Genomic DNA, 26,862 nt, shown 5'->3' on the forward strand with positions numbered 1-26,862 from the left:
TGTCTTTTTTTAGGGAGATTAGGACTATTATTTCCATTATTCATTATTTTGTATTATTTTTATATTCTATTTTTGTTTAATCTGCCAATTGTTTTCTTTAATATATAAGAAATCCCCACCACTGAAAATCTGAAACCAGAGAACATTTTACATTTGTAATAGAAAAATATTAAAAAAGGATGTGACCTTAAATACATGTGTTAAGTATTTGACAATGAATTATCAGATTCTTAAATATTTTAGAATAATTTAAGGATTATTAAATATTTGACAGTTAGTTAACTTTTGGTTGAACAATCCTCTATCAAACTATGTCAGCTCTAACTCTGATACGCAAGAAAATTTAAAAAGGAAAATTTAAATAAATAAAAATTAAATTATTGATGAATTTTGGTTTCCCATTGGAATCTGTTAAACATTATTGTAAATACACAATGCATCTATCTTTTGTTTACATTATTTAGTTACTATATTAAAGAGGGTGCACATTTTGGTTTTAAATACATTTTAGTTTTGCCATACAAATACAATTTTCTAGTAATTTGAGGTTATCAGGGGAAAAAGGCAGCTTATGAACAAAAACATTTAATTTTGATAACTGGTGAAGCAAACAAAGCTTTACAGTGAAAAAGTTATCCAGCTGTCATAGAAATACATAATTTATTAAAGAGAATTTGTGAAATACTCAAATGTTAAACCGCCTTACTCAGTAAAGTTAATTAAATATGAACTCAATACATTTACATTCAATTTCCCCTTTTATCACTGTGAGGTTTAATATCAGCTTCAAAAGGGTTGGCTGGAAATGAAAGTGTTCATTTGAAGTGTATGATCCATTGCTCAGTGGGGGGTCAGAGTGACTGGGTCTGTCTGCTAGACAGGGAACATATGGTAAGATGGCACAACCACATGGATAAATCACTGGGACCATCCCCTCTAACCTCGAAAATATGTGTGTGTGTGTGTGTGTGTGTGTGTGTGTGTGTGTGTGTGTGTGTGTGTGTGTGTGTGTGTGTGTGTGTGTGTGTGTGTGTGTGTGTGTGTGTGTGTGTGTGTGTGTGTGTGTGTGTGTGTGTGTGTGTGTGTGTGTGTGTGTGTGTGTGTGTGTGTGTGTGTGTGTGTGTGTGTGTGTGTGTGTGTGTGTGTGTGTGTGTGTGTGTGTGTGTGTGTGCGTGTGTGTGTGCGTGCGCATATGCTTACCACCCACTTCTCAAAACCCCACCCCTCCATCACTGGCCCCCGTCCATCTTTCTCTTACCTCCCTCGGAGATCCTGACCGGGGCTTCTTCATAACAAACTAACCTCTAATGTTTGTCCTGTTTAGCCTCCAGCAGTCTCCCACTGTAAGAAGTGGTCAACAGGTTATGCTAGCCGGACCGTGTCTAATGTGTTTAAATGGCCCTTGACAACCACAGCGACCTGTTAATGACTGGACCGACCTGTGGTCGTGGTCACTGAGGACTGGTCAGTTTATGTTTACCCATTAATGTCTGGTTTGGGGATTTGAAAACTACCTTTGCCGACATAAATTAAGAAGAGATGTCCACAGCATGACTGGTGGATTATAGGCTGCTTCAGCATGGGTCTCACATTAATAAATAAGCCTAATACAGGAATTTTATCATTTCCCCTTCAAATTAAAATCACTTAAATTTAATTGAATTGCAACCTAGTGTGCAACATTTACTTTTTGGAAGGCATTCAGGGACAAAATCTTTATTTACTTATTTATAACTACAGACCGCTACAGTTTAAATCTGACTTGTGTGCCACTGCTTCCTAATTATAATGTCCTGCTTTTTTTTGACACATGATCATGTGATACGTGATCAAATTTCATCATGAGTGCAGTCACTCCCTGGCATCTGTTTCCGCTCACAGAATTAACCTGTAGTTACTGTACCATTTAAAATGTAATAAGGCCACTCATGCTCTCTCTCACTCAAGCTGCGCTACAGCTTGGATCATCAAGCTCACACCCTTAAATTAAGCTGTGAGTGTGTTTCTGCTGAACTAACACAAATTACAAAGTGACACACAAGGTCGCGCGCACAAGAAAGTATTGTTCATATGTCAAGTGTTAAACACTTCAAGAATACTTTAACCGTGACGCTGGATCGTGTGTACCAGAGAAGGTGGTTGACAGGGTGTGTCAGTGGCTCTTCACAGCGGCAGCTATTGGCCTGCCAGCTTTCACATCCTCCTCCAGTGGACACACTGATGCACTCTTTGTTCTCACTGTGGCACTGAGAGGAAGCTCCTCCACGCTCATGTGCCTCAGCAACTGCGATGTTTGTGGTCAATCCTTTGTCCAAGTTCGGACTTAGAGAACAAAGTACGACATGGTCAGAGAAATTGATCAGTTTACCGACATTATGTCAAACTCCCTATAAATTTGAGGGGCCCCCACTATTAGCAAATGTAACTCCACCTCTGTCTTTATAGACTTTTTTGGTTTTCTTGAGGATCTACCAAATGTGACCCGTTACAATAGGGACAACAAGGGACAGCGGGGGGGGGGGGGTTAACTTGACTGTTTATTCTCCTATTGGCTTCAGTGGAAGTGAGAAAATGTCCTGTTGAGCTTTCCTGTCAAAAACAAATTATAATAGAAGATTGGCACAACAGCATCAGGACTGTGTATCATGTTACCCACATTATAACATGCGAGTGTGCATGTGCACTATATTAACAAGACCATGTTCCTAAGTTGCTTAGTGTGAATATAAACTGCACTTATATTGCTAAGAGGAGGCTATTGGCTAAAGCCCTATTCAGCTGGGAGGAGTTCCTCGGTAATGTGACTCATCATTCAACAGTTTTAAAATTACAGGACATGGTTTATATTATACACGGACATTAAGCAACCCGAAGACCTTTCCAGTATTTTACCTGTGGCTTAGATTCACTCTTGCTCTCATGATGGCTTTACTTTTTTCAGTTGTTGTATTGTTAGAAAATATGTTGGTGTAAACATGTCAGATTAGCAAGGATGTACTGAAGCTCCACATGAGTTTGGATTAACAGGAGGACCAATAAGCTTGATAAAATACAGTATTCTGTGATTATTGGTGGGTTTGGTGTGAAAAATCACCCACATCAATGCTCAGGGTGAGATTGAAACAACCGAGCAGAACAGGTACTGTAATGCTAAAAAAAAATACCGTATGATTTTAAGGATCATTCCTTTCAGCATCTCACACTGGATGTCTTACTATGGCTGTTTGGCAGTGTTTCGACCATGTACTCTTGCTGGCATTTGCTGTGTAGTGATGATACACTGACAACACACATGGAAACACACTTATAGACGCTCTTTATTACCAGATCCAAACTGTGTTTCTCCTCAAAGTGTGTGTGTGCGAAAATGCGCGAGTGGGGATCCCACTGGTTTTGCAAGGCCAAGCACTGGTTTTTGCAGGTCGCCACAGGAATGCCAAGAATGCTGCCTCCATTGCAGAGCCCATGGGGTTAGAGAGAGTAAATTTGTGTCGGTGCTGATGTGAATTTAAATATAAGGTGGATCTAAAATCAGATGAGGCAGGAGATGGAGTAGATATTTCAGTATATAACCCTCACCATCCATGACTTTTTTTAGTATCCAGTGTATGAGATGGAGCAATGCTGTGTGAGAGGGAAAAATACAGTACTGCCTCTGCTCCATGTTTTGCATTTTTTCCTTTTTCTCATCATCTGATTAGTTTTTCCTCAAAGATAAGGTGTGTGTGTCATCAAGCCAGCAAAAAGACACATTGGGCAGTTACCTGGATGCTGTTGGCTGGGCTGCAGATTAATGGTGACTCACCTGTACAACTTGAGAGGACTGGGCTTTTGTGTGTAAGTTGAGAAGCAATGACACAGCACGAAGGAGAGGGAGAGAGCAGATACCTTGAGTCACGCAACACACAACAGTTGGCAGGAGGCATGTGTGTGTTTGTTAAACACACATTACCTGAGATAGAGCTGGAAACTGTGAGCAAGAGGAAAAGTCTTTCTTGGCCACTCAAACATTCTGCTGGAGGAGTATGTCTAGGTGCATGAAGTGTGTTTTTTTATTTGCGTGTGTGTTGTGTGTGTGGACATGAGGGCAGCATGATCTCATTGCACAGTCAGTGGGGAGGATATGAGGCCAGGGAGTCTCCAGCCTGACTGGGTCAGTACTGGGAGTCTCTCTCTGGGTCACTGATGATTTTCCTATTTGTATTTTGCATTTGTAAGAAGCATCAGTCATTTTCAAGGGCTGGGAGTGTTTTATCATCAGTGTAAATACTACAATGACTGCTTACTAATACCGTGTAGAAACAAATCTGTGTCATCTAAAGGGAGTGCAGTGAGAAGGCGTAGCTGTTTCCTGTTGCCTCACACGCTACTGTCTGTCCTGCCCTCCCCCGTCTTGTCCCGTCCTGTCCTGCCTTGTCCAACACAGCTCCGGAAGTCTCAGCCCCACCCCACTCTTGCCAGATTGCTTTGGCGTTACATTGCATAATGCCAAACTGCCCCCGTGCGTCACTGGGAGCACCCTTCCTACACACATACGCATGAGTGTAAACACATGGAATACACACTGAGTACACATGGCTGTCATTTCAGATCAATCCAGGGGAACTTCAAAGTTACATGACCTCTTATTCCAAACTTCCGAAAACCTTATCAAACAATGTTAGCTGTGTTATCAACTTCACTTTCATACGGAGCCTGGGCAGATCACCACACCAACCAGCACTTTGTACTTCGTTTCCTTGTTCCTCTCATTACAACTTTAGCAGGAATAGCAGTTCGATTTACAGTTTCCTTATGGACTGTTGTATTTTTTGTACACTGCCTTTGGTTTGACCTGTACAAGAAATAAAATTACTCTTCAAATCAGATGTGTTAAATCAACCCTCAATCTTGGAGCCCATATTTTGGGGCTTGCAGTGACTCCCATCTTCTGTTTGTCGTACACTGTTTATAGTCGGAGTTTCTATTATCACACAAGTCCAACATCAATGTTTTCAACCTCTTTTGCTCTCCATGCGTACTGGTTACCTCTGGGGTAACCAGAGCCTGCTCTAATGGTCGAACTAGAAACAGAAACCAGAAGGTTTCCAGCCCCAAAATCCTGTCCCTCACCTGCAAATTCTGCATATTCACATCTATAATCTGTTTATAAAGATTATTTAAAGGGAGAGCTCACCCAAAAATCTTAATTATCCTAGTATATATTTGCCACTATGCCAATGTAGGGGTGGGTGAAGTTTTTGTCATTAAAGGAGTGACTTCAATTGTATTGGATTTGGCTGCAACACCAACCGTAACTAACTTACTGAACCCTATAGTGAGGTAACAATGGAAATTTGAATTGCTTCACATTCATAAAATGCTGCAATAAGACAAAAAATATATCAGTGCTAATGCTGGTATTTCAAAACTTATACCAGGAGTGTGTTGAAATTGTACTGAGATTTTTCCTCTTGATGACTTACTTTTTGTCATCATCGTGGGTGTTTTTAAACCAAAAATGCTTCTGTGCTCACTTTGGTTCCCACCAAGTTCTCTTCTCTCTCTGACTGATAAAACTTTGATTCTACTTAAACAGTTTTAAAATAGTATGTTAATCCCTTGCATATAATGCTTCATCTTAATTATATGTGTTTCTCTGCATTTCCTTATGGCCTATGCGCAGCATGGAAAGCAGAATGAAGATTTACTCTTAATGCTAATTTATAGGGACTTCCTCCACTGCTGGAGTAACTACAGATGACACTGAGCCATATCAAACTGTCTTAGTGTTGTCATTCACTATTTGACTCATTGCTCTCACTTTCTGCCTGTGCAGATAAAGAAGGGTTCTTCCTCTGACTCAAAACTTCTTCCAACAGTTGTACTCACCCCCACTTTATTTTTCCCTTCTTTATCTTTTTCTTTTTATCTGTCTTTCCTCCACCTTTCTCTGTTTTTTTTCTCAGGGACCACACATAGCATCTGTGACCCTGGCAGCATATGCATGTGGTTCTGTGAATTTCCCCGAGCCACCATATCCAGACCAAATCATCTGTCCCCAGCACGCAGCACCAGAACTCAGCTCTGATGCTGAGGCGGTGGGCGTGGCCTCTGCGGGTGTGGGGTCTGCAGCCATCCAGGGAAGCGTCTCTCTCTCGACCATCATGTCCAAAGTCCGCCTCGGAGCCTCTATATGGGTGAGTGCCTGTTACACACTGAATGTGCATTCTGTTGACCAGCACTGCAAACTGCACAGAGCTGAGCTTTCTCATGGCTCAGTGTTGGTCACAGTTTGCCACGACCTTGGACATTCACCACAGCTCTGAGCAGTGTTCAGACTGAGTGCTTTGAAATATTGTTGCTGTCAGGTGAAACCCTCATATCTCCCAAATGCAATTTTCTTAGGAGCTGGGAAATATAGTTTTGTTCATAGAATAACCACCATGCATTTTTGAATATGTCCAGTGGGTTTTTGTCATTAGACAGAGGCTGGTAGAAACATGACAATTACTAGAATTTAAGGCTTTTAGAGACCCATTTTTTCAAGGGCAGGGCATTTATATGCCAAGGACTCCAAATTAGGTGCACAAATCAAACTTTTTACTCTGACTGAACCAGCAATTTATAGTGTGGTAAGAGAACAGTGGAAAAGGTACAAACTTGACAACTCCTGTATATTTTCTGTCTGTTAACATGTTTATAAATATATTTATAGATCCCCCTCCAAACAAGTTTGCATATTGTGGTCTTAGTGTGCATTTAGATCACTGGAGGAAGATCCCGTAGAACCTAGCATTGTTGTCCTGTCCCACCATGCTGGCTCAGATATGTACACAGGCACTGATCTGGCTCTGTATCTACCTCTGATAACCCCCAGTGTCAATACACACACACACGCACGCACGCACGCACGCACGCACGCACACACACACACACACACACACCCACACACACACCCACACACACACCCACATACACACACACACACACACACACACACACACACACACACACACACACACACACACACACACATCTATCATACAATGTCACGGAATCTGTTGTGGGCCATTTCGGACAAAGTGACTCAGTTTTTTCAATCTCTGCGGTTTTCTCAAGATGTCGAGGTAAAGTTATAGTCTTTGTTTTTTAGGAGTTTGACGCATGTATCTCCGCCAGTAAAAAGCTTAAACCTTTTCTAGTGGATTTATGCAAATTGGCATTTTCACTACGTGTGAAAATATATTCATTGATGCTCGGAAAACCCCTGCTCCTTACCATAATTTCCCTTATGCAGTGTCAGTGGTTTCACACCTCTAACCAGCCCTGTGGCTGAAGAGAAAGATGAAATATTTTTGATCTACATCTTATAACCGACATCTTTTTACCACTTTATAGTAAAATAAAAAAAAGGTAACGCATTATAATGTGTATTATTCTAATTTTAAAAAAAACTCAAAGCTCTGTTGATTTATCAATGACTCACACAGAGTTTCTGTGAAACCACTGACAATGGGTTGTTCTACTGTTACACACATGCAGTACACACAAAGACACAACAACAGTGAAGTGGAAGTCACAATCCATTATCATCATATTTGTTAGTGCAGTATCTTTTTATGTGCATTGTTTTTCTCCAATAACTTTTTCTTTCATAATGAGAAAGGCAGAACTACTGATCACTGAAAAAGAGAACCTGGTCACCGACACGTGGTTTGAGTTTGAAATCGTTGTATTATCTGTTTCCCTGTTCTGCAGAATGTGGAAGGTGCTGAGGTGAAGGGGAAACACAGTTCCTCAGCTACTTCTTCATTACTGGGGGTGTTACAGGAACCAGACAGGCTTTGCACCACCCGTTGTATACTATGATTGGCCTTTAGGCTTCCTGACATTTCTAATACATTACCTATACACACATAGACTACCGGTCAAAGGTTTTAAAACACCCCCATGTTTCCAGTTTTGTAGAACAAAAAATGGTTCTACATCCACTGATCCATCAATGAGATAATACTTGCAATACATTAATATCTGAATGCTGAGAAAAAGGCAAGTAAAGTGGGAAGACAGACTGGTTGGACTGGAAAGAAGGTGAAAGCAAAGCAACCTACAAGTGCAACACATTTATGGAGACTTCTGCAATAGAGTTGGGTAAACTTTCCAAACTAAATGTGATTTAATTTAGGATTTAAGATTCAATTTTTACCATCCACAACAGTGCAGGTGGTATTGTTTTCAAAGTAATCAACATGAAGGCAGATTTTAAAGATCGGATTAACCTATGAGCACTGATGAAGGCAAGGCACAGAGGTGTTGTACAGGGACTTGTTTGTATACATATTTAGGTAAAATTTTGGTTCACAAATAACTTAGAAATGTGTCAAATTATAATAGAATAAAATAAAATGATGATACTATGACCTTGTAAAATTGTTGCTGCAATGGATGTAGGAGTCATGCAATAATAAAGTAAGGACTTCTGCACACTAATGAAGTAATTTAATAATTACTAAGCATTGCAGCGGGTGTAATTACATGTCAGGTACAGACATCACAATATTTATATAAACAAATATATGTTGCACACATATTTATACATGCTCACAAATGCATTATATGAAACAGACACATGTACATATTTGATACAACTATTTTAGTTTTATTAAATAATCATGCAAGTACACAAACGGATATTTATAAATAATAATTACTCAGAGCCTTTCATTGATTGTATCTATCCTCTAACCCTGACATTAAACATGTTCATAATTAAATACATTTTAATGGAGCTAAAATAAAAAAGAATACTGTAATAAAGAATACCCTGATATTGTGATCCACACCGTTCGCCCCTTAAAATAATGATGCACATGCTGTTATAAAGACACACCCTGTCTTATATATCTACACCCCATCTGCTGTGTGTGTGTGTGTGTGTTTGTAAGCCTGCATGTAAAAAAAAAGTTTGTATGCTTGATTTACTGGAATCACATTTCCTCTGAGCCCAGCGTCAGCCCCAGCAGCAGCAGCAGCACCGTGCTCTGATGTATGATATAGGAGTCTCTGTTTGTGGGTGTGTGTGCCACCTAATCCCTTTGGACTCGTCACCACTACACCCCTGTAACCCCAGCCTGGCATGGCCTCGGCCTCGGCTTGTCAGCTCTACAGTTGGAGACACCTGTTGCGCCCACGATTTTCAAAGCACCCCTGCCAACATTCCCCCTCCTTCTGTCGGCCTCCCACTGGTGATGAGACATGACATGCCCCCTCCCAGCCATAACCACCACCACTGCCTCCTCTCCTTTCTCTTTCCTCCTCTGTCTGTGTGTTCTTCTGTTACCCCTTGAAACCTCTCTGTCCACTACTGCCGCTCCCTGAAGTGCTCCACTTCAAACGACGCCACAGTGCAGGTGGATGTATTTCACTGCACCGTGCACAAAACAGACACACACACACACACATACAGAGGCACATGCAGTCTCACAAACGGAGGCAGAGCTATTGAATGGAGCAGCTGCCAGGGAGATTAAGGCACGTCTCCATTATGAGAAAGAAAACTGGCAGATTTCATCAAAGAGTGCAGTGTTAACAAGAGAATAGGGTGTCCAGATTAAAGATGCAGTCTGCCAGGTTTTGGGTTAGCGCCGCCTCCTGAGAATGATTGTTTGGGCTTGTTGTCGCTGCCATGGTTGCTAACTACCCACTAATCATCTCCTGGCTCAACCATCCAGCTACATGGAGGTAATGTGGCTGTGATTAGTCAGTTATGTTCTTCTGAGAGAGAGGGAGATTTCAGAGCCGGAGCTTTTTTTCCCAAGTTCCTGTCTGTAAACTGCAGGACTTTCGGAAAGTATCGGAGCTTGAAGTCATAGACATGTCACCTGTGATTTTAACTTACACTAACTAAATCCACAGCGGCTTCTATTATCCCCCTGTTGCGACCCTGCTCTCCCCCTGTGCCTGGAAACATTAAAGTAATGAGCTGTGAGCAACTCCAAAAACACTGCATTTCTTGGCGGCTGTTTTCATTGTGTTAATTAAGTCTGTAGCTCTTACCCCTCACTCCCCCACCCTCCTCTTCATCCCCATGTTTTGGCAGTATGAACTTGTTGAACCCGACCAAGTGCTGAGGATTTATTCCCCTCAAATCACTTCCGCTCTTTTCCTGTTAAGCCTCCCTCAATCACACGGGCTCCAGAGCTTTATAGGTACAAGCTGCTTTTGGCTGTTAGATATTGGTATTTTGGTTGCTCAGCTGGGCTTGTTAGCACTTCTTAGATTGTTAAGAAAACCCTGAATTTCTACATGTCCAAAGTCATTTAGAAGAGTGCAGTGTGTTGATGTGTTGCACAGAGTGACACTGGATGTTTCACCTTCCCTTGGCTTGTATTTTATGTGTCCGTGTCATTTTTAATCATCTGTGGGATTTTCGTTCTCTTAAATCATTTCTGTCTTAATCCCATTCAGCACATCGATCACAGAACCCCGGACATCAAGCAGTGCAAGCTCCTTTGGTCAGTTGATATTTGTATTTTGCTCTATGAACACACCATATTTACTTGTTTTTATTAAAAGATACAAGCAATATCTACCACCGCATCTGAATACATTTTAATTAAACTAGATACAAATAAACAACTTGCAACAACTCACATCTCTCTGTCTTTTTCAAAACTATCTTTGATTCAGATTTATTGGCATGACTGGACAAAAGTCTGTGTTGCCAAAACAATACTTGAAAGCACATCACATCAGCGGGTATTAGAAAGACCAATAGCTGAGCCGCAATAATAAACCATCTCTGTGGTTTGTTTGTGTGTTTGTGTGTGTGTGTGTCTGTGTGTGTGTGAAAGCAGGGTGCAGGTACCGCTATAGGAGAGCTTCCTCCCTTCTTCATGGCCAGGGCTGCCTGACCCTGACGATGAGGATCACCAGACGTTCAAGGAGATTCTGGACCAGACCCACTCTGCACAGGTGACACATCTTCCCCATGTCTGTGTGAGAGTTATACAGTAAAAGACCTTGCAAAATTAGGATATTTTGGGAAAGTGAACACATTTTGGTCAGTCCTCACCACAACTGTAAAAGGGCTTTCATGGTGAAGAGTTTTAGGGTCATGGTTAGGATTAGAATTAAGAGTTAGGCTTTGGGAAATGGTGTGGGTTGGGAATTTATTTGTGATGGTTAAAGTTAGTTTAGGGTAAGGGGTGAGGGAATGCCAGTGTCCTTTCAAAGACAGAAGTGTGTGTGTGTGTGTGTGTGTGTGTGTGTGTGTGTGTGTGTGTGTGTGTGTGTGTGTGTGTGTGTGTGTGTGTGTGTGTGTGTGTGTGTGTGTGTGTGTGTGTGTGTGTGTGTGTGTGTGTGTGTGTGTGTGTGTGTGTGTGTGTGTCTTGACCACTGACCGTGTACCAGCGGTGCAACACACGTCTTGACTCAGAGAACAGCTATGCTTGTTAAAAAATATGTTTTCATATCAAACATCCCTGCAAATGTTTCAAAAATGCCTAACAGCTCATTGTAAATATTTATTTTCCTACCTCTTGTGATTATGAATGGAGGAAGAGAATTGGGGTGGGGGGGTGGGATACGTGTGTGGTTTTGTAAAAGGCTTTGCGTCAGAACTGCCTGTCCTGACACAGGAATGCTCTTCTCTCTCCAGCAGTTCGGGTCAAACAGTCAGACAGGTCAAGTGCACTGAGACAACTGCCTCCATAAATGGTTTTGAACTTTACAACAGGCGCACTGACTCCTGCATTTGCAAATAAACTATAGCAGACAGTCCCAGCAAGATAGCAAATAAATCCCCTGGTTGAGGGTATCCCAGAAAATCGAGGGATTACTGAGTGATTCAGAGGAATGTTTCTGTTTGTTTACAATGTGCATTTCACTTTTCAGCCTGAACACAGGATTAGTAGCAGCTCAACCATGCTGTGATATGAATCATTCATTACTATCAGGCTTTCTTTGATAATTCAACTACAAAAGGAGAAAATGCCTGCGACGAATGCCTCTGGTTATGTTTCTGTTTGTATGTGAAATAACAAAACATTACTGTATGAGTCCCATTAACAAATATCTTCACCCTGTGCAGAAGCAGGGTATTGGATTATTTTGTGTGTATGTGTGGGTACAAAATAACTCAACAACACAAGGATGGGTTTTCACAAAACTGGGTGGTCATATAAAAACATGGTCCAAAAAACTAATTTTCCAAGATATATTCACAAATAAGAGTTATTTTAATTTTGAATTCATTTTAATCAAGAAATTATTCCCCATCATATGGTATCATATAATGAGTTGTGTCACAAAGTCAGAAACTGACTTCAAGTATAGAATATGCATGTATATTTGCATGTCTGTAGACACAGGCTTATTTAAACAAATTTGTGATAATTTGGTAGGAATGATGTCATCATGTCACCATGAAGACATGACGTCATATAGTGAAGTATTAGATTCACTTTTACAACCAATAAGATTAGTGGCACAATCTACAGATTATTCAGATTATCAATCAGTCATCATCATAATGGTAACATGCCATGATGATGTCATTATGAAATGGTATTACAATATAAAAAGGTTATCATTGTTACCTTACTATATCTGTGGATGTGTTGTTCCTTCGAATTTTATTGGCAGAAAGGTTTTTGTTCAAAATATCACGATAATGTCTCCCTGTAAGTTAAGAACAATTTCTACAGTTTAGGATCAGGTGAGAGGGTAGAACACGTTGAATTGATTTAGGAGAGACCCACCCCCTTTTCAATGAAGTGGTGGGCGGACCACCAATCATGTTATTTGTTGTCTGTTTTACATTCTTTTTCAACATCTTCTTTCATTAAAAATGTCAATGAATATGTTACAAATGAAAGACATTTGCTCTGAGCAAGTGTAAAAATTGGCAGGCAGCATTTCCCTTGTTTCCAGTGTTGTTCAAAGTAACAATTTTATGGAAGCAAGTGTTCTTGAATCAGTGCAAATTGCTCATCAATACCAATGATGTTACGTGTTTAAATCCATGAAGTACCAGAAGATTCACTGTATTGCCTCAACTAATCAGTGTTCCTCAAGCACTATGGAAGCCCGTTGGCATCTCTTCTGGGAAGGTCACCTAAAATATGAAATAACTGTTACTGTGTAGTTCACCAGGACTGATTTAGATTTTTCGTATTGCAATTCTTGCATGAAAAATACTTGAATTTGTCGAACTTTTCATTGTTTAACCAGTCATCTGTTTATTTCACTGCCTTCTCTCCCACATCAACCTCTATAGGAACTCCTGGACAAAAGTAGATATCACAAATGAGTTACTGCATTCCATTCTAGTGGCAGAAAATCTTTGACCAACTATTACTGATGTCAATGCACGTATTTTGCCTTTGGCATGGCCACATACAAACACATTTTTGTCTGTCTTCTCCACAATAGGTGAAAAGGTCTGATGTCACATACTCACATACCTTTGCACTGTTCAATGTATTTTCTGTATCTATAAAAAACTGTCTGAAACACCTTGTTACACCATCCTTAATAAGATTTGTAGGGTACAAAATAATTTTAGAATGATAAGGAAAAGTCATTTTTCAGGATAAACCATGTGAGTATAAATTCAGCATTATTCTTAAATAATACATCAATCAATGTATTTTAATTTAAAATATAAAAAAATAACTGATAACAGCTGATATCAGCAGAATTGGAAGAAATACGTAAGTCTATGTATATTGATGCCTATTTATGTAGTTGCAAAAACATCTTCTGACATTAGTATGCTATCCCTCTAGCCCCGGTCCACTTTGTTAAACTACTTTATACATGCAGCATGTCAACGAGATAAAGGTGGCTCTACATGCGGGAGATGTTTAGAACTTGTTTGTTAGTGGCCAGTGAGCCCACTTTTGATACACGCTCTTAATATCACAGAGAAGGCCAGGAGAAATATTCTCGATTCTTCTCGACAGCCTACCCATGCAGCGGGCGATATGCCGGTCAGACCGTGGCACAGTGTAAGTGGGGTTGGCAGGGGAGACTAAAGAGGGCATTTTCCTGTTTCTTATAAAATAGGGTTTGACACCCCAACTTTCTTGTTATATGCTGCCCCCATTTGTTTTGAGTATGAACTTTGGGCTATTTGACAGTTGTAATATATTTCCTCTGGCACCAACAGTAACTTTGGTGTTCAGATCACATGTGCGAGAGTGCAGCTCTGACATCACGTACTGATAAAGTGGTACTTCCCACTGAAACTGTGAGAAAAGAGCAGAGACGGTGGAAGTGAAAAGACAAACGGGCAGCCCAGGGAAGAGGAGAGATAGTCTAAATGATCTTCTCAGCAATGGAGAGTTCCCACGTGTCCTCTCCCAAACAAATTAACAGCGCTATGCAGGAGGAGCATCGGCTATTTGTCTCGCATCCATGCGAGTGCAGATTGGAAGTGACGCGGCATGCTGCTGTCTCAGTACACAGCCTTTAGTCTTGCTCTCTCTCTGACATTGTTTCTTCTTCTGTCCTCTCTTCCTATGCTCGTATTCTTTCTCACGCACTGTTCGCCTCCCGCTGTGCATTGCTCTCTCTCTCTTTCTCTCTCTCTCTCTCTCTCTCTCGCTCGCTCTCTCTGATGATGTCTGGCAGCCATGTGTATGTATGTAATGTGCTCGTGCGATTGGTCAGCATCTGGAGGCAGGTAGCTTGCACCATCGAGGACCTGCCGCGTACGGAAACTGTTTTTTCTCTCGCCAGAGCTTTTTACCGTCAGTCGGATGTTCTAAGGGTTCCATCTTTCACTGAAGGAGATCCCGCAACACCTCTGATTTTCACGTTTCCACCTTCTAACCTTTTTACAACTTTCGAGCTGAACATGGAGGCGTTCATCCACCGGAGTTTTTTTTAATCGAAAGCTGAAAATGAATTGTAGTAGATCAAAGAGGAAACCTTCTCCATTGGGATTGGAGAAACTGGGCTATCACTGGATATTGTTGTGCTTTGCAGGAAATGGTTTAATTTTGTCATCAAGGATGTGACCCCCAATTTAACACCCCCACCCCCACGGCTAAAACACACACAAACACACATGGACTCTCTTCACCCTGTAGCAACAGAGCTGGATTAATATGCTGACTACGTCCCCTCGGCTCAAGTCACAGAGGTTTGTAGGTGCCAGCAGTTTGACTTAAACCCTGTGGTATTTCTCTCAGCCTGCGTGTGCCAACTTCCTGCCACAAATGCACGTGATGCGCAGCACCAGAGCACTCCGGGTTTTTTTTTCTCATTCATTCAACAGAGCTATTCAAGAATAATGAAGTCATGCCTTTTCTAACGGCTCCAGACGCTGATGTCATGAACATCAGCTTTTTTTCCCCCTCTTAAATCTTTTGCTCAGTACACGAGTACTCTGTGTGCTGGAGAGAAATTCTTCGGTATCGACGCAGACAGTCTCGAAACATCCTGCATGGATCAAGTCCATGACTGCTTTTAACCTCCGCCTGTAACCTCCACTTGTAACGGAAAGGGTTAACAGGCTGTGAATTCTTGATTGCCAACTCCCAGGATCGTATCTCCTGTAACTCAAATCAGGGCCATCTGCGCTGGGCGTATGCCTGCCTTTCCCCCTGGCCTACTGCACTCAAAGGCTCTCTGTGCTGTGGTTTGCCCGGCCCCGTCACGTGACTTCTCTGAAAGTGCCCCCTCCCTCCTCCTCCCTCTTTATTTCCAGTAAACTGTTTGAAAGGAGGGGGTGAGTCAGAGTAAAACCAGCTTCCCTTTAACCACAGCTTGTTAAAGAATTTGTCAACGTGGACTCAGGGGTGCATTTTTTTTGTCTGTGCGTGTTTGTATGTATGTGTGTGTGTGTGTGTGTGTGTTTTTTTGTGTTTCGTAGCCCCTATCTTTTATTTATCTTGAAAGAGGACTGTAGCTCTGAATGCGTCAGGACTCCTTAATCACTCCACTTCATGTGGCAGAGAGAGCGGGCGCAGGCGCGGGCTTGTCAGGAGTTAATGAGATGAACTTTAACCGTCTTCGTGTTGGGGGGCTCACGGCCAGTCCGGAGATGTGTGTCTTCTGTGTGAAAGACTTTCATTGAGAAAAAAAGAAAACAGAGAGAGGGAGAGAAAAAATGTGCGTGGGTGTTGACTTGTGTATAGGCTATGCATAGATTTTTCCTTGTCTGACACTTTTTTCCACTTGGAGACGGGTGCCGTGTCACTGCCTGCTATGTTCTATGTTCGAACTCTGTACCCCATCAGTACCGACGTCTACTGGAAACAAAGTGTTTGCTTCGCCAACGTTTTTACAATGAAAAGTCCACTTTTGATGAAGAAACCTTCTAATCCAAAAGAAACATATCACATCATACAATGAACCACTTGAGAAATTCAAACTTAGTTTTTTTTTTCAAGCGAATAATTGCAATCTATCCTGTTTTATTATTTAGCAGGATATACTATAATAAATACAGTAATGCTTTAGATAGAGTGTGAGTACTTTGGGTCAAAAAAAGTCTTCTCTTAGGGTTTTCTTTGTAGATGTTTCTCATAACTGTCATCACCTGGCATCTGCAACCACAAATATTCAAACTATCATGGAAATGACTGTTATGCCTCACAAACTTCAATACAGGCTATTTTCCTGTACATATGGACCAAAAGCCATTTTTAGGCAATTTGATATCATTAAATTCATTGTCCTGGTGACACAGTTCTAATCTCATTTCAAATATCCTAATATTCGGGCCAAGGAGGTTATAATTAGTTTGTTTGTCAGTAGAATCAAACAAAATAGTACTAAGATTTGCACCAACCTATTGGAGGGATGAATGTGCCCGGGAAGAACCCATTACATTATGACGCACATCCGGTAAAATGGGTAAAAACCCAGTAAAATGTGATTTTTGATAAGCACTATCATTTCCTTCTTCAATTGAGGAATCAAATAATCTAACCATTAGGGATAGAGACAAAAAACAGTCCTTTATCAGATCAAATGATAGTGGTATTCAGATGTTGGCTCCACGTGGGGTGACTGTGCAGACTGCTGAGTAAAGCATCTGTGCCGAGCCGCCAAACCTGGAACCAAAACCTCCATATTTTTAATGACGCTCCCTTGGCGAGATCTTATCAAATGTAATTGCAGCTAAACCCAGCCCCACAGGCCACCACTGGTGGGGGTGGAGGAGGGGTGGGGGTTGGGGAGGCGGCAGGCAGCCCTTGGCAAGCTGCCTGGCAAAGATGGTGATTTTCCATAAGCCGCCAACAACAGACTGGATATCTGAACCCGAGCCATCCAAGATAGGCACTTCCTCAGTCCAGAAACGCAAAGTAGAGTGTCCCAAGTACATAGTTCAACCGTAGTAAATCAGTGTCACAAGTTCACATGTGCGCGCTCACGCACACACTCCCCCCCCCCCCCCCCCTCATCTCCCAAGGAAACCTTTGTTCACACTGCAGCGATATTTTCATGTTCGCCCTAACTGCATGAGCCAGAAGCTCAATTACAATAAACCAATGTAAACAATGTACGTGTCATGATGTCAGAAAATGAATGGGATTCTCATGTGGTCTCCACGGCGATCATCGCTCCTGCAGGGTTCTGTGTGTGCTACAACACCAGCGGTCGTCAGGTGTCCCTGGTCCAGTCAGTGGTTCAGCTCTAAACTAGCAATACACATTCCTTCCCTCCCTGTTTCCTACCATCTGAACAACTCACACACACACACACACACTCACTCACACACACACACACACACACACACACACACACACACACACACACACACACACACACACACACACACACACACACACACACACACACACACACACACACACACACACAAACTAACTACAGGCTCCTCCAAGTAGAAACTATCATGATTGGACATGAGGGGAGGCAAAAATTCAAATCATGAACCAATCAGATTCTATGTCCCTTCGCCCCCCCCCACCATCACCATATTAGGCGACCTCCCATGTCTCTCAAATTTCCTGTCCGCTGGGTTGCACCCCATAAAGAATGTCATCAGGACTGTACTGGTGCTGATGACCATATTAGGTATGATCATGCTTTGCCAGCCCCCTCCTGATTCTCCTTTTCGTATTGAATTAATGTGTTTTAAAAAACAGAGGCCTCACTTTTCAAAAGAAAACACATTTCTTCTGGTCTTTTCTAATGAAACTTTAAAAAAAATTCTAGACTTTTGTCACTTGATTTTGTTAAGAAAGTTATGTTTTCCTATATTTTACATATTCATTTAGGATATTTTGATTTAAAACACTGCCAATTGAACTCTTATTATTTTAGGGGTTTCATTCTTAAATGTAATAGATGTATTTTGTAACATTTGGCAACATGAAAAACATCAAGAAACAGTATAAAGCCATTATTGAAGTAATTAAAGAAAGAAAAAGCCTTTAGGTAATGATTTTCCAATATAATAATGTCTTCATATGTATTTTCTTTCTATAGTGTGTCTCACTTTAGAACAAAAGCCTTCATGTCATAATAAAGATGTACAGTTGCAGTAATTCATGAATTATGTTATATCTTTTACATAAAGATATTTTGGTTGCAAATAAGCAGTGAATTTGAAGTTTAATGTAAAAGACACAAAATAGTAATGTCAATGTAAATAATCGAAATGATTGCATGTAGCAAATGCACACTATTATAAATATTCATTACAGCTGCAGAAACATCTAGATTAAGAAACTGACATTTTGTGTTGTCCTCAAAAATATTGTAATCTATACATTTTTCTGTGTAAGAATACATAAAGCAGACAGAGATTTATTTGAAATATTAACAAACCAATGTTACATAATAAAAAAAACCTCAAATGCATATATTTATTTATCGACAAATATTTTGAGGAGAAATCATTCCATTAATGTTTCTAACAAAGAATGATCTTAGTTTTTTTCATGATTAAAAGGGTAAGAAGAAAAGCTAGGATAAATCTAGGAAAAATTGTGAATGAATGTCATTGTCCAGCTTTGGCACAAAAATCTTTTTTCCCTGCTGCTAAAAGATCTATTTATTAACATATAAAAAACAAGTTTAAAACTTTGTAGTTATTTTTTAAGAGAATAAAATAATCTCAGGTTATTTTATTTTAGATTTAAGAGTTGAGAGTAGGACATTCTTTGAAAATCAAAGATGGATTAATTTTACAATGTCAAATTTAGCATAGTGGAAGCAATCATTGTATAATTTACCAAGATTTTGTGTCGTCCGAAAATGTAAAGAGTCCTAGATCAGGGGGCACCTCTGCTTTCCTGCTTAATTCCCAGAACTAGTTGAAGTAAATCCTCCTTCCAGAAAATGTATATTAGGGAAAAATCTGTCATTGCTTTGAAAAGAGGCTTTTGTTGAGCTGCCAAGACGAATAGGGCAAAACCAGCAGAAAAAAGTAAGAATTTGTGAGTCACTGGAATGACCAAAGTCTGTTGTCTCGTTCTCACGTTCCCAGAGACAATGAAATTAATAGCGTGCTCTGGTGTTAAGGTACAAACATTTAAAATGTAGTTCATAATTTATAGCTTAGAAAAAATAAGCATTTTTAGGAGATAAGTCTTGTTTTTCTTGTAGAAAATGTGTCAGGTGAATCTGTGAATATCCACTGGGAACTTGGAGATATTTGTGTCACAAGATCAGAAAGAAAACATACCTACATTTTACATTCAGACATTAAAATACATACATTTTCCCTTTAAGAAGTAGTTTGTTATTAGATTAGTTAATATTCTTTGTGATACATGTAAAAGATGTTCTCATCACGCACACTTTTCACATTTATTTATCATGATGCATACGAATTAGAATAAAAACTTAGAAAATACTTTAAAGAGCATTCATAAATTCCGATTTTTAGATATATTTATCATTTAAAATCAAGCACCTGAACTTTGAAGGGTTTAGAAACACAAACTGTAATATTTGCTGAAGAAATATCACTCTGAGGCATAATGTATTAAAAATATAAAGTTTCAAGCTTTAAACAGTTTGCACTGCAGTTTATCTAGTTTTCTAAAGGTGTAATTATTTGCTTTCTCTGTTGCTTGGTTTAGAATTAATTGATACAAACTTCTTGCTGAAAACAGGAGAAAGAAAACCCTCTTGTTGCCGCTGCTGCTCTTTTGAATTAATTTAGAAACAAGCAAAAATGCATAAAATAGATTATTCCTTCATTTTTCGTTTTATTTGAGCAACAACATGTTTTTAGATACAAAATGGAAAGATTTAATATCAGTGCACACATGGTAAATCGTACATACACAGAAAACATTAACATTCAGAGATGAGGGAGGATTCTTAAAAGCAGATCTTTGACATTTAAATGTTACCACAAGTCAAGATATTATTCTAAATTCTAAATTTGTTTAAGCATGAGGTTTTAATGGGTTTCCAAGCAAAGATAAAACGTCCCTTCAAAAACAACACCGGAGCTTGATACACACACTTATTCATACACCTCTGTGATATTCCCTAACATGTCCACTTGCATGCTTAAAAAAGACTCTGAAAAAACTTCACCTTTTCATTGCTCATTTTTACTTATTAGTCTGAAATAATTTCCTATAAATTAATGATATCAAATATAGATAATTAATAATCTTTTAAACAGTCAAACTCAGTAAAGCATTTATAAAGAGAGGATGTGTGTGAAATATAATACTTTTAAAAGAACCACTATTTTCTCATTCTCATTTTGTAAAAAAGACGCCTGAGTTCTGTCCTGAGGTCTACGACACATTCTTTGTAATAATTATGTGTGACTAAACATCAAGTCTCCGGCGAACATCTCATCACATATTTCTCTCACTTTTCTTTCTTTCAGGACTTTGCCAGCAGAGGAAAAGCAGCAGTTCAGAAACTCAATCCATCAAGTTGGATTCCTGGGGATTCTGGCCTGTGCCTCTGTAAGTAAAAACTGACCTATCTTTTTTCTGATAAATATTCTTGAATTGTTTAGCATGCTTAATAATTTTCCTAACCACATAGACCGTATATTGAACATAGGGAGAATACAGATAATCCATGGAAAGTACTCCATGGATTTCATAATAGCATTACATTGTATCATGCTTGTGTTCTTTCATATATTTTCTCTGCATTATTTTGTTCTTTTCATTTATATTATATCAAGAATCATTATTAATATTTTGTCGTTTCGTACAGATTCCAGATCCCTTGTTTGACTTGGTAGGAATAACATGACACTTTCTGGTCCCGTTCTGGACATTTTTTGGAGTAACACTCATTTGGAAAGCAGTTAACAGAATGCACATTCAGGTGAGCTGCAGTCAAAATATACAAATGCATATGAATAATGCCTAGGCTGTTCAGAAATATACTGTTGATTATTAGAGATGGTAAAGGAGAGTGTGACACCTCTCGATGGGCAGTACTTGTCTTCTATCTTTTCTATCCCATACTATAAAATGAATTTGTGTGTGGGTTTAAGGTTTGGGTACAAGTTTATTGTTGTCTAGGGAGACCGGTGTGTTAAATAGTGAATCACACTCATGCACACACTCTCTATTACTGTACTCAGCTGGTAGTAAGGAGGCCATTTTGTGTCGGCATTGTAGGGGGAGTCAACCATTTTGTGACTGCAGCAGCCCCAGTTTATTGTACAGTAGACGGGTCAGACTCAGAATTTATGGGAAAGAAAGATATCCATCCTAACCCTTGAATAAGAAACTGCTGTTAAGAGACTTGGCATCACAAACGTTTCTTCTAATCCTGGAAAATCCTCAATTTGCGTCCAGGAATTTGCAGTATGTCTGTGATTACCGTTAGGAGCTCAACTTTCTGTTTTCCAAGCAAAGGCTGGAGTTTGCTCATGGTGACACACAGAGGAAGAGTTAACGCGAAGATTCCTTTCCACTCAGCCTCGGTCCTTACCATACGCAAAAAAAACATTGTCCTCCACCGCACTAGAAAAAAAAAAGGTGGAAGGGTTGGCAGTGATCCTAGTGAGCACGAGCTAAAGCAGATAAACATTGTCTGTGGGAGGTGATGTAGAAAGAGAGAAGGAGAGATGGGGGGAGTTGGAGGGAAGTGGGGGGTGTGGGGGTTGCAGGCACAGTTGACACAGTCACACACACAGGACCAGATAATACCCAGGGGTCCCAGGGGCCCCTCTGACAGAGGTGCGTCCCTCCCATGCCCCACAAAAAAACTTCACCCGACTCTCCGGCATTTCTGAGGGGCCCCAGTCTCTCCTGAAGCAGCTTGGTCAAAAACACATTCAGGGACATGTTTGCTTTTAATGCAAAATGATGAGTAGTTTACAGAGTGTGAGCAGAAAACAAGAAGTTCGAGAAAAAAGCACGCTGATAGCAGGTGACATTATCCCTCATGGGGCAAAGGGAACAAAAGGGGATTTCGAAAGCTCTGTGTGTGGGTGTGTGAGAGTGAGAGCTGTACCTGCAGCTTCAGGTGCTTTCTCACCAGTCTCTAAGGAAAAGCTCACTTTTATATCCCGTGCGGCCTCCGCCTTTTCTACGCTCATTAAGCTTCACATCTTAATGTAAGCTGCTGAATGGATGAACGTCAGCTGCTTTGTGACGCAGCAGGCCGTTGTTGGAACATGAGTGTTGTCATGGAAATACACATTTCAGGCCCTTGAGATTGGTGATTTTGCCGAGGTCATAGCAGCAGTGAGTTGTGGGAAAGTGAACAGACTTCCATGTAGTAACAGTGAAAGAAGAGAATCATTATTCTGCACCATTTGACACTTGAATCTGAACTTATTTAGTTTCAGATTTGTGAAAATACAACTTTGAAAGCAGGGTGCTGTTTGTGCTTGTCGTTGTGTGTTTTTAAGACTGGCTGCACGTAGCTCTTATAACCTTTATCAGTGAATTGAAATCAGCAGGTCAAAACCATGTCACCATCAGTTTCCCTGCAGACACATAAAATGCATCACAGTCACCTTTCCTGTGTCAACCAATCTTGTTCCTTCCTCGTTTTTGTGAGATGATAGATCATTTTACTTGTCTGTGAAGGACACAAAAGAAGTGGGTGTATAAAATCTGTATTTAAGTGTGAGGCTCAAAGTACCATAGCAAGTATCACTCCCTTTTTTTATCATGGCAAATGCTAAAGTTGTTATTTTGGTGACATTTCCAATGTGCTGAAAGTCAATAGCACGACCCAAATTAAAAGACTATAGAGCAACATGGATGACCTGAATTACAGGTTACACAATGTTACAATGAACACTGTGACAAAGAACTTATCAAAGTGCCCAATTGTAAAGACATTACATTTGATCCTAGTGCATACTTACCTGCAGTATAACAATTTAAAAGTGATTTTCTGCTCACAAAGCTCTGTATAGTAATTGAAATTCTACACATTCATTCTTTATAAATTATGTTGGAATAAAATGAATTATAGTATAATAGGCATTTCAACTTCATAAACTGCAATCAAATCAATATATCATTCCTCTTCATGGACAAAGTCAAGTTGTTATCAGACTTGTTTTTAAATTGATTTGATATGTAGCAGTTAGACCTCGGAAAAGCCTGCTTGAAAATATGGATTGTTGTTGGTTACAATGAAATGATGTCAGATCAATATAATATGAGCCAAGGTTCGTTAAGACAGTTCCACATAATATACAATATACTCTGTAGGTGATCCCAGTGCCTAATAGGAGCTACACATTCATAATGAGTGAAATATTCAAATCTAGGTTGACATTTTTATGGCTCCATCATTACATAAATTGAAAAATTCAAGATGATGTCTTGTGTATCATTTGATACACTTTCCCTGTAATTGGGTAGTATATATTTAGTGTCTTTGAAAACCTTGGGATCTGGACTAGAATTTAAAATAAGGTTCTGTGGGTTTGAACAATACTTTTCTGCACAACATGAGTTTGTAATGATGGACCCGCCAAAAGCTCTGTTGGGTTAAGCCTTTCTAATGGCATGTTGAAGTCGACCTAGATGTTACTGGATCAAGCCACATTTTTAGTTGCCAAAACGCATGTTTGTTTACAAGAATACAGTAACCTATATCAACTCATAGGGCAACTAAAGGACCTTGAAAAAAGCTGGTCAGTTAGTGGGCACGTGTTCCCGCTCCCCCGCAGGAGGACACAGGGCTGACGTGAGCCAGAATGGCTGCCAGTCGCCTGTCTGTCCCTTCTGGCGCAGTGACTAAGCAGGAATCAGACCAGACAGGAGCCAGCATCCAGACCCCCTGTGAAAAAATGACACATCTCTTTTTATTCCCCCACTTCTCTATCATCAGTTACTTTACACACACACAGTGATATGCTGACCTAGTGTACTGGGTTGGTCATGTGTCATTAAGCCCAGGCCTCTCATTTCTTGCCCTCCATGACAAAAGGAGGGTCAGCCTTGGTTGGTGCGTGGCATGGGTTTTGGGAATAATGGCAGAGTGTGTGTGTGTGTGTGTGTGTGTGTGTGTGTGTGTGTGTGTGTGTGTGTGTGTGTGTGTGTGTGTGTGTGTGTGTGTGTGTGTGTGTGTGTGTGTGTGTGTGTGTGTGTGTGTGTGTGTGTGTGTGTGTGTGTGTGTGTGTGTTGGTGAGTGTGTATGCGTCAGTGTGTATGCGTGTGTGAGAGAGAGCTGGTGGGGGTGTGGGGTTCTAGGGAATTACTGATCAATTATGATGCATGCACTGCTTTGACCTCAAGGTTCAGTAACTGTCTCGCTCTTTGTGTGTCTTTGTCATACAGTAACTGTTTGTGATCATCACCTTTAGCAAACACATAGTGGAGCAGATGGTCTCCCTCATCGGGTGAGTAAGACTCAACGTGTGTGTGTTTGTGTGTATACTTGTGTGTATGTGTGTGTGTTTGCTATCCGAAAAGTACCCTGTGGGATGTGCAGTGATCCCACATGAAATAGGTGGTGTAGAATCGTATGATTGAGGGGTGGTGTGTCGGCATACGGGGTATTTCTATTCGTTTGTGTGAAATCTGCCTCCTCTTCCTCTTGACACTGATGAAGGTCACATAATGAGAGGTGGCTTTGAAGTACTTTTTGGAAGAGGTCTTGTTTCTTTGTGCTGTTTTAAATACTTTGTGTATATCTTTAAACAAAGGTTTTGTCCCATGTTCTCCATTTTGGCTCCTCACTCCGCTGTTATAGTTTACATAATGATTAATAGCAGGGATTTTTCCACTGGATGACTATGGGTGTGAACATGTTCTGGCTGCTTCACAGGACAGGATGAACTCTTGTCTATCACAGAAACCTCCTCTCTGCTTTATCTGTGATGAAGCACAGTCATAGATGGTTATTACCTTCATACCTGATCCCATAGGGCTGCATCTAGTTGTCTAGATGAGACATTTTATCTTTCTGACAAAATAATGTCTCTCAGGTAGACGTGCTAGTGCTTACTAAGCTGAAACGTCTTGGCAAGAGAAATCCAGTTTGAGTTTCTGGTTGGAAGAGATTTCACAAGAAGATATCAGTGTTTTCGGAGGCCCATCTGGAAACGGTGTCAGTTAACCTTATGTGCTGTGTTGAATATTCTGTACCAACTCCATGAAGTTGTAGGACTGAGAGATTGGTTTTTAAAAAATGTAAAAAAAAACAACACAAATCCATTTCCAGAAAAATGTAAAAATGACTCCTACACACACACAGCCGCTGGGCTTTTCAAAATAAGGCTGGATGTAATAAAAGTTGAAAGAGCCTTGGTGTTGGGTGTAGGTACTGATGGGTGCTATGATGGGTGTCCTTGTAGAGATGCCAGGGGCTGCAGCTGGAAACTGCCCTCAACACACCTGCAAGTGGGAGTGCCATTTTTGACACCCACACACACAAACACACACACACACAGACACACACACACAGACACAGATTGACATTCACACTCGTGCAAACTTGGTCTCTCTCTCACACACACTTGGTGAAATCAGGCGATGAGATTGCATCAGCTCTCTTACTTGCCAGGTTGTCCGTTACGGCATTTGTCTCATTTCTAAAATTATTTTTGAGCCAAACGTATTCTGCATATGATTTTTTATAAACAGCATATAATCCTCTTTTACTGATACAAACTAGATTGTTGTATATCGTGTGTGTGTGTTCGTATATGTATACACATCGATCGTGTGTGTGAGGAACACTTTACAGCATTAAGTTGTGATGGTTAAGGTTAAGGTGGGGGGCTAGGGATGCATTGTGCCAATGAGTGCCCTCACAAAGACAGGTGTGTGTGTGTGTGTGTGTGTGTGTCTCTATACATGCATATATATACACATACATTTTGTGTGTGTGTTCATATACTGTGTATGAATGGTTTGTATATAAATACAAACCATTGTAAATGTGTGTGAGTGTGTGTATATATTATATATATATTATCGACATACATTGTGTGTGTGTTCACATATATATATATATATATATTGTGTGTGTGTGTGTGTGTGTGTGTGTGTGTGTGTGTGTGTGTGTGTGTGTGTGTGTGTGTGTGTGTGTGTGTGTGTGTGTGTGTGTGTGTGTGTGTGTGTGTGTGTGTGTGTGTGTGTGTGTGTGTGTGTGTGTGTGTGTGTGTGTGTGTGTGTGTGTGTGTTTGTGTAAGACCTGTCCGGGGTCTCTTGCAGTCACAGTTCAATGAGCTGCAGACTCAGAGCAGCAGATCATTGGTTATTGACAGCTTTCAGTCTGACTAACTACCCGCTTTTTCTCTAAAGGAAGTTTCCCTCGTCACAACTTCTCAACCGTCAGCTTCCTTCCTCACTGAGGCCTTTCCGCCTTCACCTACCATTTTCTGCGCCTCGCTTACTCTCACTCTCACTCACACATCACCTTATGAATGGGTGACAGCCTTTCGGTTTTAACCCCTTCAGGCACAGACAGACCGCAGGCACCTGCAGT

General features: G+C 40.5%; 1 pseudogene; it reads left to right on the plus strand.

The window, feature by feature from the left end:
- LOC133019012 (vacuole membrane protein 1-like) overlaps nucleotides 1-26,862 on the plus strand; it is a 60,081-nt pseudogene that overhangs the window by 15,187 nt on the left and 18,032 nt on the right.

The sequence above is a fragment of the Limanda limanda genome, chromosome 14 (assembly GCF_963576545.1).
Source record: "Limanda limanda chromosome 14, fLimLim1.1, whole genome shotgun sequence".
Classification (NCBI taxonomy): Eukaryota; Metazoa; Chordata; class Actinopteri; order Pleuronectiformes; family Pleuronectidae; genus Limanda; species Limanda limanda.